The sequence below is a fragment of the Spinacia oleracea genome, chromosome 3 (assembly GCF_020520425.1).
Source record: "Spinacia oleracea cultivar Varoflay chromosome 3, BTI_SOV_V1, whole genome shotgun sequence".
NCBI lineage: Eukaryota > Viridiplantae > Streptophyta > Magnoliopsida > Caryophyllales > Amaranthaceae > Spinacia > Spinacia oleracea.
In genome coordinates, this window is record NC_079489.1 from 82,311,710 (window position 1) to 82,323,345 (window position 11,636).

At 39.8% G+C, this 11,636-nt stretch overlaps 1 long non-coding RNA gene across 1 annotated transcript; it reads left to right on the plus strand.

Annotated features, from left to right (window-relative positions):
• Positions 1 to 8,540: 8,540 nt before the first annotated feature.
• On the plus strand, positions 8,541 to 9,487 carry LOC130469150 (uncharacterized). The gene is made up of 3 exons (XR_008929523.1): positions 8,541 to 8,778; positions 8,941 to 9,021; positions 9,344 to 9,487. It is a non-coding gene; the product is annotated as an uncharacterized lncRNA (long non-coding RNA).
• The last annotated feature ends 2,149 nt before the right edge of the window (positions 9,488 to 11,636 follow it).

The following is an 11,636-nucleotide window of genomic DNA, read 5'->3' on the forward strand; positions in this document are numbered from 1 at the left end:
CCTGTAACGTCTGATAAATTCCAAATCCAACTAATTATAAAATTTAATGCATAATGTTACAGTCATACTAATGTGACACTTAAACTGTGTTACATTAATAAGGGCCTTAGAAATTTTCAAACTCTTATTTTCATGTCTCTGATAAAATATAAAGTTAGTATGAATTAGGAAAAAGTATAGAATTCATATTTTTATATTTCATGTCTCTACAATGATAATGAGGTAATTAATTACACTAGCTTGAATATTTAATACAGGATCATAATGATTAGCTTATAATATTGACAGCGAAATGTAATTGTAGCTTGGTGGTTGCTTGATTACATTCTTCATGGGCTTCCCGGGTTCGAATGCTAGCAATAGGGCTATTAACTTAACTGTTTTTCATTTTTTGCCTTTCACTTACCCCTTTAGTGATCCTCTTAAATCTTTATAAATACGATATGCTTGTTGTGCATATTTTACCGTTTTTCTTTAATTCGGTTACTTTTATAATTTTATATGATTCACGATTCATGTTTTTGCTTTTACAAAAACACGAAATATTAGTAACAAAATAAGGTAATAAATATTAGTCACTATTTTCTTTAAAATGTGTTTGTAATTGGAATAGGATATATAAGTAATTTATTTGTAATCTATTTTTATAGATTTTGAGTCGCAATTTTATTAGAAAATTTAAGAGACATAACAATATAATACCATATTGCCCCGTATTTTGTTTATGTTTAGTGACGTTTTGTGAAATTTGGTGAACCACAATTGTAATTAAAAATAACCTTCAAAGTTTGATAACTTGCCGTTTACACTCTTATTTTTCCCAATTTTTTTGAAATTGTGCCAACTTACAATATGATAATAAAAACCAATCTATTTTTTTTGTTCCTGCTCCAATATGTGTTCTTACCACCAAAAATATTCATGTCCCTTCACATTCGACAAATTTCATATGTCTTTATGTTTTAATTTTTCTATTAATTTCAAATAGTATAATTACCAACTTATACAATTATATACGTTTTTATTAGTGACACACGAAATCAAATACATTTACCTTCTTACTAGTATGATGAATTGAAACATCAAAGTCACATTTGAAACATAACAAAAGCCGTGCATGGCACGGGGTCAATAGTTACAAATCATTGTTATCATAATAAATAGACCTTGCTATTTACATAAACACTATTTACAAACATAATGATGATGCAATTTTGCTATTTACACACGGAGTAACTACATAACTGTTGTAATGAACACACACAAACAAATCAAAACGACATACTATCTTGATGAACACACACACATAAAACTAATCGAGCGTACCGTAGTACGAACCACCCTAACTATTCTAGCGTACCATAGTACGAACTATCATAACAATTCTAATGAACACACACACACACAAACCACCATATCATATCTTAGAGGTCAGCATGATGTACTCTCCAAACTAGGGTAGAATTTGGCGAGTCCCCATCGAAATTATTGAAGTCGACGCTACTAGGGACTGAAAGAAGGGCGTAGCGCTCACCTCTTGAATAAATCGTCCTGGCCTGCTCCCACAGGTCACACACGCACTCATAGCGTATGCAAGTGAAAGTACCATCATTTTCTTTGTATTCAAGGATCTTGTAATAGCGGAAATTTGAAACCCGCACTTTGTGAGGGGGTCGAAAAAGCACGAGGCTAATGCGTGACCTCATCCCTCGTGGGCGTGACGTTGTCAGATCAAGTGTAATTGGATTTCCTGTGAGTTTACACCCAATCGACTAGTAATATAGGAGTCGCCATTCAGTTTTTAACGACAATGAGAAAAACTGACAAAACCCGGTTATCGTGACATAAAGGGAGTGCCATTATGTTCGACCACGACGGCCATAGGTTCCCCTGTGATCCCTGGTGTGGGGATCTCTCAACGTACACCCGCAGGGCAGAGATTGAGAGTTCGGGGGACTGTAACTACCGAGAGGAGTGCTCATCGATAATACTCCAGAGGCAGGTTATCCTTACTAGCTCAGCATAAATAATTGAAGGGACATGCGTTAAACTATTCTGAATTGATTTTAGCAATATGCAACACATAATACTAAATCGATCGTGATTATCTTATTTAGATTGATTTAAGGTACCTAGCATGATAATTCAATTGTCCAAGGTATTATCTTATTAGGCGTGATAGATCAATCAAATTAATAGTTTGACAATTTTATAAAAGGGTGATGAAAGCGATTAAATCATATGAGGGACACATTACAACGCACCCTTGAGAGGTGCGTTAAAACTAACCACTTGGCTTTGCTATTTCTCCTTTTATTTAGCGAATCTCGGGTTTCCAAGCAATGTCCCAGTATTTAGGCTTAATTCATCAAGCTACAAGGGGCAGGGTGCGTTCTGTTCGACTTTTGGGTCGATTGCGACAGAATGCTGGATCAATTTCGCAGCGTGAGGCTTAGGCTTAAGGCTAGAGTCAATAGTCAGATTATGGAATTCTGTGTGTTGTTTTCACGTCGATTTTAGGCCGTATTTATAGGAAAAGAGTGTGTGGAAAGATAGATTTTAAGATACGAATCCAAAAAGAATCCGGAGATAAAACGACCCCAGGCACTTTCAGCGCCCAGGGCTGGGCGCCGAAGATTTCGGCGCCCAGATCCAGGCGTTGAAAATGGGATATGGGCCGAGTTCTTTGTCAGATTTGGACTCTTAGAACACGGAGCTTTTGAGATTTATCCGAGTCTTTTAGTGCGTATTAACTTATGACGGAATGCGTCTGGGCCCGTTACGAACTCTAGGTTCGTTAGGAATTTAATTAATACGTAACTCTTATTTTTGAATTATACCAGGAATGCAAATTCTATCTCTTTTAGGATTTATGTTGGAGTGCAATACCTAATTCTGACAGGTTTCTATCTTTTATGACTTTGCCACTTTTAACAACTACCTTTTACGGCAATTACTATTCTTAGCAGGTTTCTATAAATAGCATCTTTGGCTGAAATGAAAGGGTGATTGAGATCCGTTATTTTATAGGAGATGCGTTGCCAAGTGGAGATTTATGTTCTCATCATCGAACCTTCCCTTTCGGGAATGGGGACAAAAGTAGGTGTCTACAGTTAGCCCCCACTTTGACCTAGTCTCGAGATGAGACGATGGTCAAAGTACTAGACGGAGTGCGTCATACAAGCCATGGCGTATGTGACCTGTTTTGCGAGGGTCTCACGAGCCCCCGAGTGATAACATTTGACTTAAGGGTCATCACTTGAAGTGTTAACACATTCCTCACGCGTCATTGGAATTTGTTAACTGATAGTATAAAAACCCCCTCACTTTGTTATTGGAAGTATCTAAAGATGTTTTCGAAATCAAAGCTATAAAATGTAACTAGGCCTGGCCAAGCCCAATCACGAGGTAAAACGTTTTAAAGATTCTCATTTTCAGGGTTAGCTAAACGAGAAAACCCCCTTGTTTTTATAGGACGTAAAACGAAGGAAAATCCAGCACATCGCTCTTTTTTGGAAAAGCGGAAAACCAATCCTTTGATTTTTGAAAAAGGGAAACCATCCTTTGATTTTTGGAAAAGCGAAACCATCCTTTGATTTTTGGAAAAGGGAAACCATCCTTTGATTTTTGGAAAAGGGAAACCATCCTTTGAATTTTGGAAAAGGATAAACCGGGAAAAGTTATCGCTGCAGCGACTAAGGACCTGCGTGGTTAGTGACGCAGACCCCGCCCGCTGAAGGTGGGTGAGCCTGTCTGCTGAGGGTGGACACCCCGTCCGATAGAAGTGGACGAATCTGTTTTGATGTTTTGAAAATAAGGACCTACGCGGTTTGTGACGTAGACCCCGCCCGCTGAAGGTGGGCGAGCCTGTATTTGTTTTGAAGATTTTATTTTCTTTTCATTTTCGAAAACTGAGGACCTGCGCGGTTAGTGACGCAGACCCCGCCCGCTGAAGGTGGGCGAGCCCTGTCCGCTGGAGGTGAGCGAACCTGAATTCGTCTTTTCGATTTGGGACTCGCGTGGTACGTGCCGCGATCTTGCCCGATTGAGGTGGGCAAGTCCCTATTTCATTTGTTCTTGTGATTTCTTTTGAGAATTTCTTTTTATTCATTCTTGTAAGAGCGAATTCTTTCGAGGGATGCTCGAATTTAGTTGCAACCTGAATGTGGGTTGACAACGTGCTTAGACGGACCATTGTCTCATGGTCATCATCTTTCATGGTTTTGAGCTAGTCTTTATGGCTCAATTTTGCCACTACCTGGGTCCTTGATTAGGGGACTATGTATAAGTATCAACGGCGACCTTTATCTTGAGGTCGTAATCCGGTTTTATCTTTTGAGATTATCCAAACACGGGACTTCGTACAGCGTAGTCTGGGAATATTGTTTTAACTTTGCATACTCTCTTTTGAAATATATATTTTCTTTCGAGCCCCCAAGCACTCGTGCTTGACGGTCATTTCTTGTCAAAGAGGTCTTGGGGATACACATTTTGTAATGTCCTTGATCGTGTTTGGGATCGTGCTCGTAAGTGCGAGCGATCTTTGTAGTGGTGTACTACTCTTAACAAAGCCGTAAGGCGCGACTTTCAGTAAAGAAATCGGCAATTTTCGATTCGAATGGATACGGCAGGACCCTATAGAAGTAAGGGCTTCTTTTGGGTCTGGGCTCATTTTCGGCGCCCAGGCCTGGGCGTTAGAAATAATTCACGCCCAAGTGGGGCGTTGAAAATATTGTTTGGGCTGGTCTTTTGATGACACATTTGGCCTCTTGTTCGTTCGTTTATTTCACTTGGAAATTCTACGTATTCCCTTCTCTTTTGTTTTTCTTTATTTTTGGAACGTAGAATTTTATTAGAGATCACAATGAGTTGAGTGATCGTGATGATTTCTCGAGAAGCCGTAGCCGATTGGTGGACTACGGTGTTTGTCGCTTTGGGGCGATTATTTAAAGGAACTGTCGCTCTTAAGGCGTACAGTTATTGCAATAGTTGGGCGAGTCTATATGGCCTGAGGAACATACCTTGAGGCGTAAGACTTTGATCGCGTATATATCTTTTTATTTTGCTACGGTCGTTTCGTAGCTTGGAGCCCCCAAGTATGCATGTTGGGATGCTTCCTTTTGGCGTACGATTTTTGTAGGTTCTTTCGAGAAAGATGCCTTGGGGTCCCGCTCGTGTAGGTGCAAGCTATCCCTTCCGTGGTAGGTAATATTTTGCTACCTTTAATCCTTAATGTAGAAGTCGTGTGGCTTGCATTTTGAATTTGGGCGATAAGTAGTCTTTGCCTCATACTCTTGGTCGTGCCCGCATTAGTGCAATATGCCTTACTCTTTTTTTTAGACTTGTACCGAGGGATGGTTGAACTTATGGTGCGACGTAGGCTTGTGTGGCCTAACAGCGTGTCTTAGAACATTCCTCCAGGTGTTGGGATATCATTATTATTTTTTGCATTGGAGTACTTCATCACGCCTCGTTCAGGTGCTCGAACAAGTGTAGCACCTTCTGCGTGGGTGTGCACGGCTTATTACTTCGTTCGATGCGAGGATTCATAGATGTTTTTTTTTAATTTTTTTTTAAATTTTTTATCCTTGATTTTTCTTTCGCTTTTGCTTTGGAACGACGTAGACTGTGTAACGGGCGCTTGTAGGGCGAGCGTTATGTGCAGTAGTTTGATCGGAGTTTTGGTGACTCGCGATTTTCAGTTACCTTTGTTAGTGGGGTGACTTTATATATTCTAAGTAGCGCTTAGAATTTGCGAGGGGTTGTAGCCATTCTAAGGTTCGTTTTACACGATCAAACCTTAGGATTGTGCCCCTATGACGTGTGTATAGCATTAGCGTCGAGAATTTGCGATAAAATTGTCATTTCGAGCATTTTTAGAGTGTTTTTCTCAAGCCCCCAATTGTAGCTACGGGATTGGCTTGGTGCTATAATGCTTGGCATACGTTTTTATGCATTCATGGTGACATGGATCATGAATAGTTTGAACCAGACTCGTTTAGTGCGAGGTACGTTCGAGTAGTGGTTTGCTACTTCTCTTGTAAATGTCGTATTGTGCGACATTGCCATGGTCAAGGTAGTCACATGTTGAAGTGTGCCTTGACCAAAAGCTAGGTGCCTTTCTTTACCCATAATCATATTTAGAAATCTTTTTGACTCACTTGCAACATCGAGATAAACGCATACTTAGCTTAAACCAACGACACTTTATTATGTTCGAAGAAGTCTTTGAAAATTATTTGAAATACGAGTCCTACTGTGTACAATCCGAGGTGTCCTAAGTAAGTTGATTTATAGAAGGGTTCGTACAAGATTACATGAGTGAATCAAAATACTGTTACGATTTTTGGAATGCTGTCTAAGGATTTGCTGGAAGCCAGGGTGCAGGCGTCAAGATATTACTTGTGCCCGTGTGGCACATGCTTTAGGCTTTTAGGGCCATCATTTCCAGAATTGCGGGAATATAAACCGCTTTCAAATTGACTTAGATTTACTTGGTGTATGTCTGCACAAAAGGTCAAGGTATACTTAGTTCTTTCCCTAAGTCTTTCATTTCAATTTTTAGCCCCCAGTTGCTATTACGTCTTCTCATTAATGATGCTTTCAGATTTCGATTTTAGATGCCCGTTGTCATATGTCTGAGTAGGGTGAGCCTTGGTTAAGTGCCAAGTCCTATTGACAATGTCTGATTTTTTAAAAGGGGATTCACAAGCATTTGAATTACCATGAACGGGTGCCCTGAGTTCGAAGGAACGATGGGGCGATGCCGTAGAACAATCCTCTTTATTGCAAGCTTAATGCCTTTACTACTTGTTGGCGATTATGACTGTGTCTAGTGGTGAAAGAAGGTCTTTAAGTGAGTTACTTTGTGTAGACACCTACTTTTGTCCCCATTCCCGAAAGGGAAGGTTCGATGATGAAAGTATAAATCTCCACTTGACAACGCATCTCCTATAAAATAACGAATCTCGATCACCCCTTTTCATTTCACCCGAAACCTGCTATTTATAGAAACCTGCTATTTATGGAAACCTGCTAAAAATAGTAACTGCAGTAATGGGTAGTTGTTAAAAGTGGCAAGTCATAAATGATAGAAACCTGTCAGAATTAGGTGTTGCACTCCAACATAAATCCTAAATGAGATAGAGATTATGAGAGAATCCTATTCCTAATATGATTCGAAAATAAGAGTTACGTATTAATTAAAATCCTAACGAGCCTAGAGTTCGTAACGGGCCCAGATGCATTCCATCATAAAATTAATACGCACTAAAAGACTCGATTAAAGTCTCATACACTCCGGATTCTAGGAATCCGAATCTGACAAAGAAACGGCCCAAACATCAATTTCAACGCCCAGCCCTGGGCGCTGAAATTGCTTGGATCCTATTTTCAACACCCAGAGCTGGGCGCCGAAATCTTTGACGCCCAGCCCTGGGTGCTGAAAATACCTGGGACGTGTTATTTCCTAATTCCTCGTGGATTAGAGTTCTACAATTCTATCTTTCCACGAACTCTTTTCTATAAATAGGGCCTTAAGTTCGACGTGAAAACAACACCAACACACAATTATTATTCTGAGTATTGACTCTAAACCCCTAAGCCTAAGCCTCACGCTGCAAAACTGATCACGCGTTCTGTCGCAATCGATCCATAAATTGAACAGAACGTTTCCTGTCCCGTAACTTGAGATTCGTTAAATAAAAGGAGAAATAGCAAAGTCAAAGTGGTTAGTTTTCTGAGAACCGTGACGTACCTCTCAAGGGTGCGTCGTAATGTGTCCCTTTTCTATGATTTAATTGCTTTCCTCGCCCTTTTATGAACTGTTAAACTAATTAAATCTGATTGTTCTATCACACCTAATAAAGATTATGTTTTTGGGAAATTGGATTATCATGCTAGGTCCCTTAATACAATCTAAATCAGATAATCGCGCTCGATCTAGTATTATATGTTGCATATTGTTAAAATCGACTTAGATTAGTTTAATAGTTAACGCATGTCCCTTCAATTATTTATGCTGAGCTAGTAAGGATATCGTGCCTCTGGAGTTATCGAAGAGCGAGTACTCCTCTCGGTAGTTACAGTCCCCCGAACCCTCAATCTCTACCCAGTGGGTGTACGTTGAGCGATCCCCACCACCAGGGATCACAAGGGAACCTACGGGCGTCGTGGTCAAACATAATTGCACTCCCTTTATGTCACGATAACCGGGTTTTGTCAGTTTTCACTAGTGGAAAAAACCCCTATTGCAGCCCCCTTGTTGAGGCGGGCATTTAAAAGCACGCCCCTACAACCACTATGTCAATGCGGGTCAATGATTTCAATGAGATGTCGAGGGGGGCTTCTAATTGTTCGCTTCAATAGACTCTATTGGGGTGGGCTTTGGTGTTGTACGCTTCAACCATTTCAAGGTTGTTTAGCGAACATTTTGTTGTTCGCTTCAAGAGATTCTCGGCCCGCGAATTTTAAAGCCCAATTAAGTAAACTACCTAAATACCCAATTCCTTAGGGTTTATTTTATATCCTCATCAATTCCACTTCCCTTGGCCTGCCGTTTTTTCGTTCTCTCTCCTCATTTCCTAATTTTTTTTCATCTTCATCTCCTTTCCAATCTTCATGTCCTTTCTTTGATTGCGATTACATTTGTTCTTGAAAAAAATTACCGAACATCGAAATTCTTCCACCATCTCCTTCCATGTTTGTGGTTCACAAAAGATGGAGAAACAAAAGCTTTGAACCATCTCCATATTTTCTCGAGATGGTGATACTAACAAGGTCTAATCTCCTTTTCCTTCATCTTTTCAATTTAATTTTGGAATGGATTTTGTTTTTTTTCTCTATTTTCTATTTTGTTCATGATTTGGTGAAGTTTTTATTTCTTTGCTAAAGTCGGAAATTAACTCAATTTTTGGGGGAAATTTGTTGTTTTTCTTATAGATTTGATGATCTATCTTCAATCAATAAGATCGGTCTCCGGCGTTAGGATCTCGGCGGCAGAAGAATCATAGATCTAAATGGGTAAGATTAATTTTCTTGTCTTTTTTTTGGGAAAAAAATATCTAATTTTAATGTTCATTAGAAGTTTATAATCTGATTTTAAAAAAAAAAATAACTTTTACATCCAGAATTTAATTTTCATCTAAATTTTTGTTTTGTTTCCGATTTCATTTTTGACTACTAATTAGAAATATGAAATTATATTTTCATTTCTGTTACATTTTCGATATCTTTTTTTTGTATTTTTTCATCTTATTATTTCATATTTTAAGGATTTTCATTTCTGTTTTATTGTTATTTTATTGTTCATTAAATTGTCTCTTACAAACTTTTTTTTTTGCAGGTTTGTCATGGCCGTGAGATTCATTTCATTCAATGGAGTTGTTAATTTGCTTAGCTTGGATTTTTCTTACATATTTGTACTTTGAGTTATTCAACTTTGTAAGAGGAGTACTAATTTTATAGAAACTCAGATGTATTATTCTTGTACTCCGTATTTGATTAATAATAATAAGAAAAGTTTAGTATTTCAAGATTTTTGTCTCCAAAATGCGCACTAACCAGTTACAAGGGCCCAACCCAGAAATAAAAGCTAAAACTTACGAATTAGCTAAAAACCATGCAAAAAAAAAAGTCTGTTGTGGGGGGCATTTCAGAAGTGCGCCTCAACAGAGAAGTCTGTTGTGGGGGGCTTACGTTAAAGTGCGCCTCAACAGGTCCATTTTTTAGCATGGTTTTTGGGCTGTTGTGGCACGTTTTTGAAAGCCCGCCTCAACAGATATCCTGTTGAGGCGAACAAAGCCCGCTACAACATCTCAGCGAGCTGTTGAAGCCCCCTCTGTCGAAGCGGGCTATGTTCGCCTCAACAAGCCGAAAATGCCCCCCTCAACAGGGGTTTTTTCCACTAGTGTTTTCTCATTGTCGTTAAAAACTGAATGGCGACTCCTATATTACTAGTCAATTGGGTGTAAACTCACAGGAAATCCAATTACACTTGATTTGACAAAAAGAAGCGTCACACCCACGAGGGACGAGGTCACGCATTAGCCTCGTGCTTTTTCGACCCCCTCACAGTGGCGACTCCACTGGGGATAGTGAAGGAAATACTCGTGATTGTAGGTAATCAAAATAGCCGAAGGGTGAAACGATCCTACCCCGCGTTTATTTCCCCATCAAGTTGGGACGACCTGAAAATCAGCATATTAATGTGAACGGACAGAACCGCATAACGAATCTTAGCTCCCTTGGTGTTTCATCTCGGGAGTTGGGACTAAGGATACCCATCGCCAACCGGGGGGGTGCATACGCTTCGAATGTTGTCCACTCGGCACTTTCGCTAGTAGTACACCCCTCCCAAACCCAATCGCTCGCCCACTAGGTCCCTCTCGCCTGCATGCCCCCTTGGCTTGCACTTGCGGGTTGGCCTTCTGGGACGAAATTCGTCTGTTGAAAGCACTACCCCGACCGGGGCATGTGGTGGATCTGCGATAGAAGCGGTACCAAGCCAGGCGCAAATAACTACCCATAGAAGCCTATCATAAACTACATGACATATTATTATTGCCTCATGATGGAATGTTAGTTATGTGTAGCGAAATATATGATTGTGTGTGACAAACTATCCTAGAAAAACCAACGACCTTAAAAATTTCCCAAACATTCATAAACCAATTTGCCAAAGAGTTATACCGAAATACGTGTTCCGCAAACCCGAACGATCGCCACAAAATAAGCGACGCTCGGGATGGTCTGTAACGAATCCCACAAATGCTGCACAACGCGTAAAGGACGTTATAAGGCAAGCACACAAAATTAAAGTCGCAAAAACAAAAGTAGACGAAAGCAGAAAACGAGAACCAGCCAGGGATGCATTTTCAACGCCCCTGGCTGGGCGCCGATATTTCTCACGCCCTACGCTGGGCGCTGAAGTTGCTGCCTGGCCTTTTGGTCAGGCACAGCAGCCTCGGTGCCCACGCGTGAAGAAAATACGTAGCAAAAAAAAACTTTTCATAAAAATTGCTGCAAGGGCGTATGAAAAGGCACTCGATTCTAAAAGCGACTAAAAAATAAAAATAAATAACTCTTTGTGTCGTTGTTAGGCCTCCTACGACGACAACGCTCGGCACCAAAACCGAGCATGCTAATTAAACGACCTTGAATGTCACATGGGCAAAGTATTCAAAAAATAATGTTCAAATGGAGTCTTCAAGGAAAAATAATGTTCGAATAAAAAAAATAAATCCGAGTCTAGACTAGGTTATGCCGAAGTACAATCTAAATCCTAAGTCTTAGTTGTCTTATCCATAGAATCGGTCCTAATACTTGGTGTTGTTCTGCAAGCTAAAAGGTTAAACCATATTGAGTCTCCCTTCCTAACATTTAAATCAATGAGCACCCATATGTAATTGTCATCCCTTGCTAGGAATCCACGGCCTCAATACTTTCTCTCACAAATAAGAAGAATATATTATAGTATTTGCAAAATGGAAACAGTCACATTCTGGAAATCATTCCCCCATAGTCGCACAACCCCCAAAGTGAACCTAAGGTATCAATACCATTGGCAAAAAATTATTAATGGCCTCAAGGCTTTTGATCACATTGGGTCACGACTATCATAGTCCTCTCGAGCCACT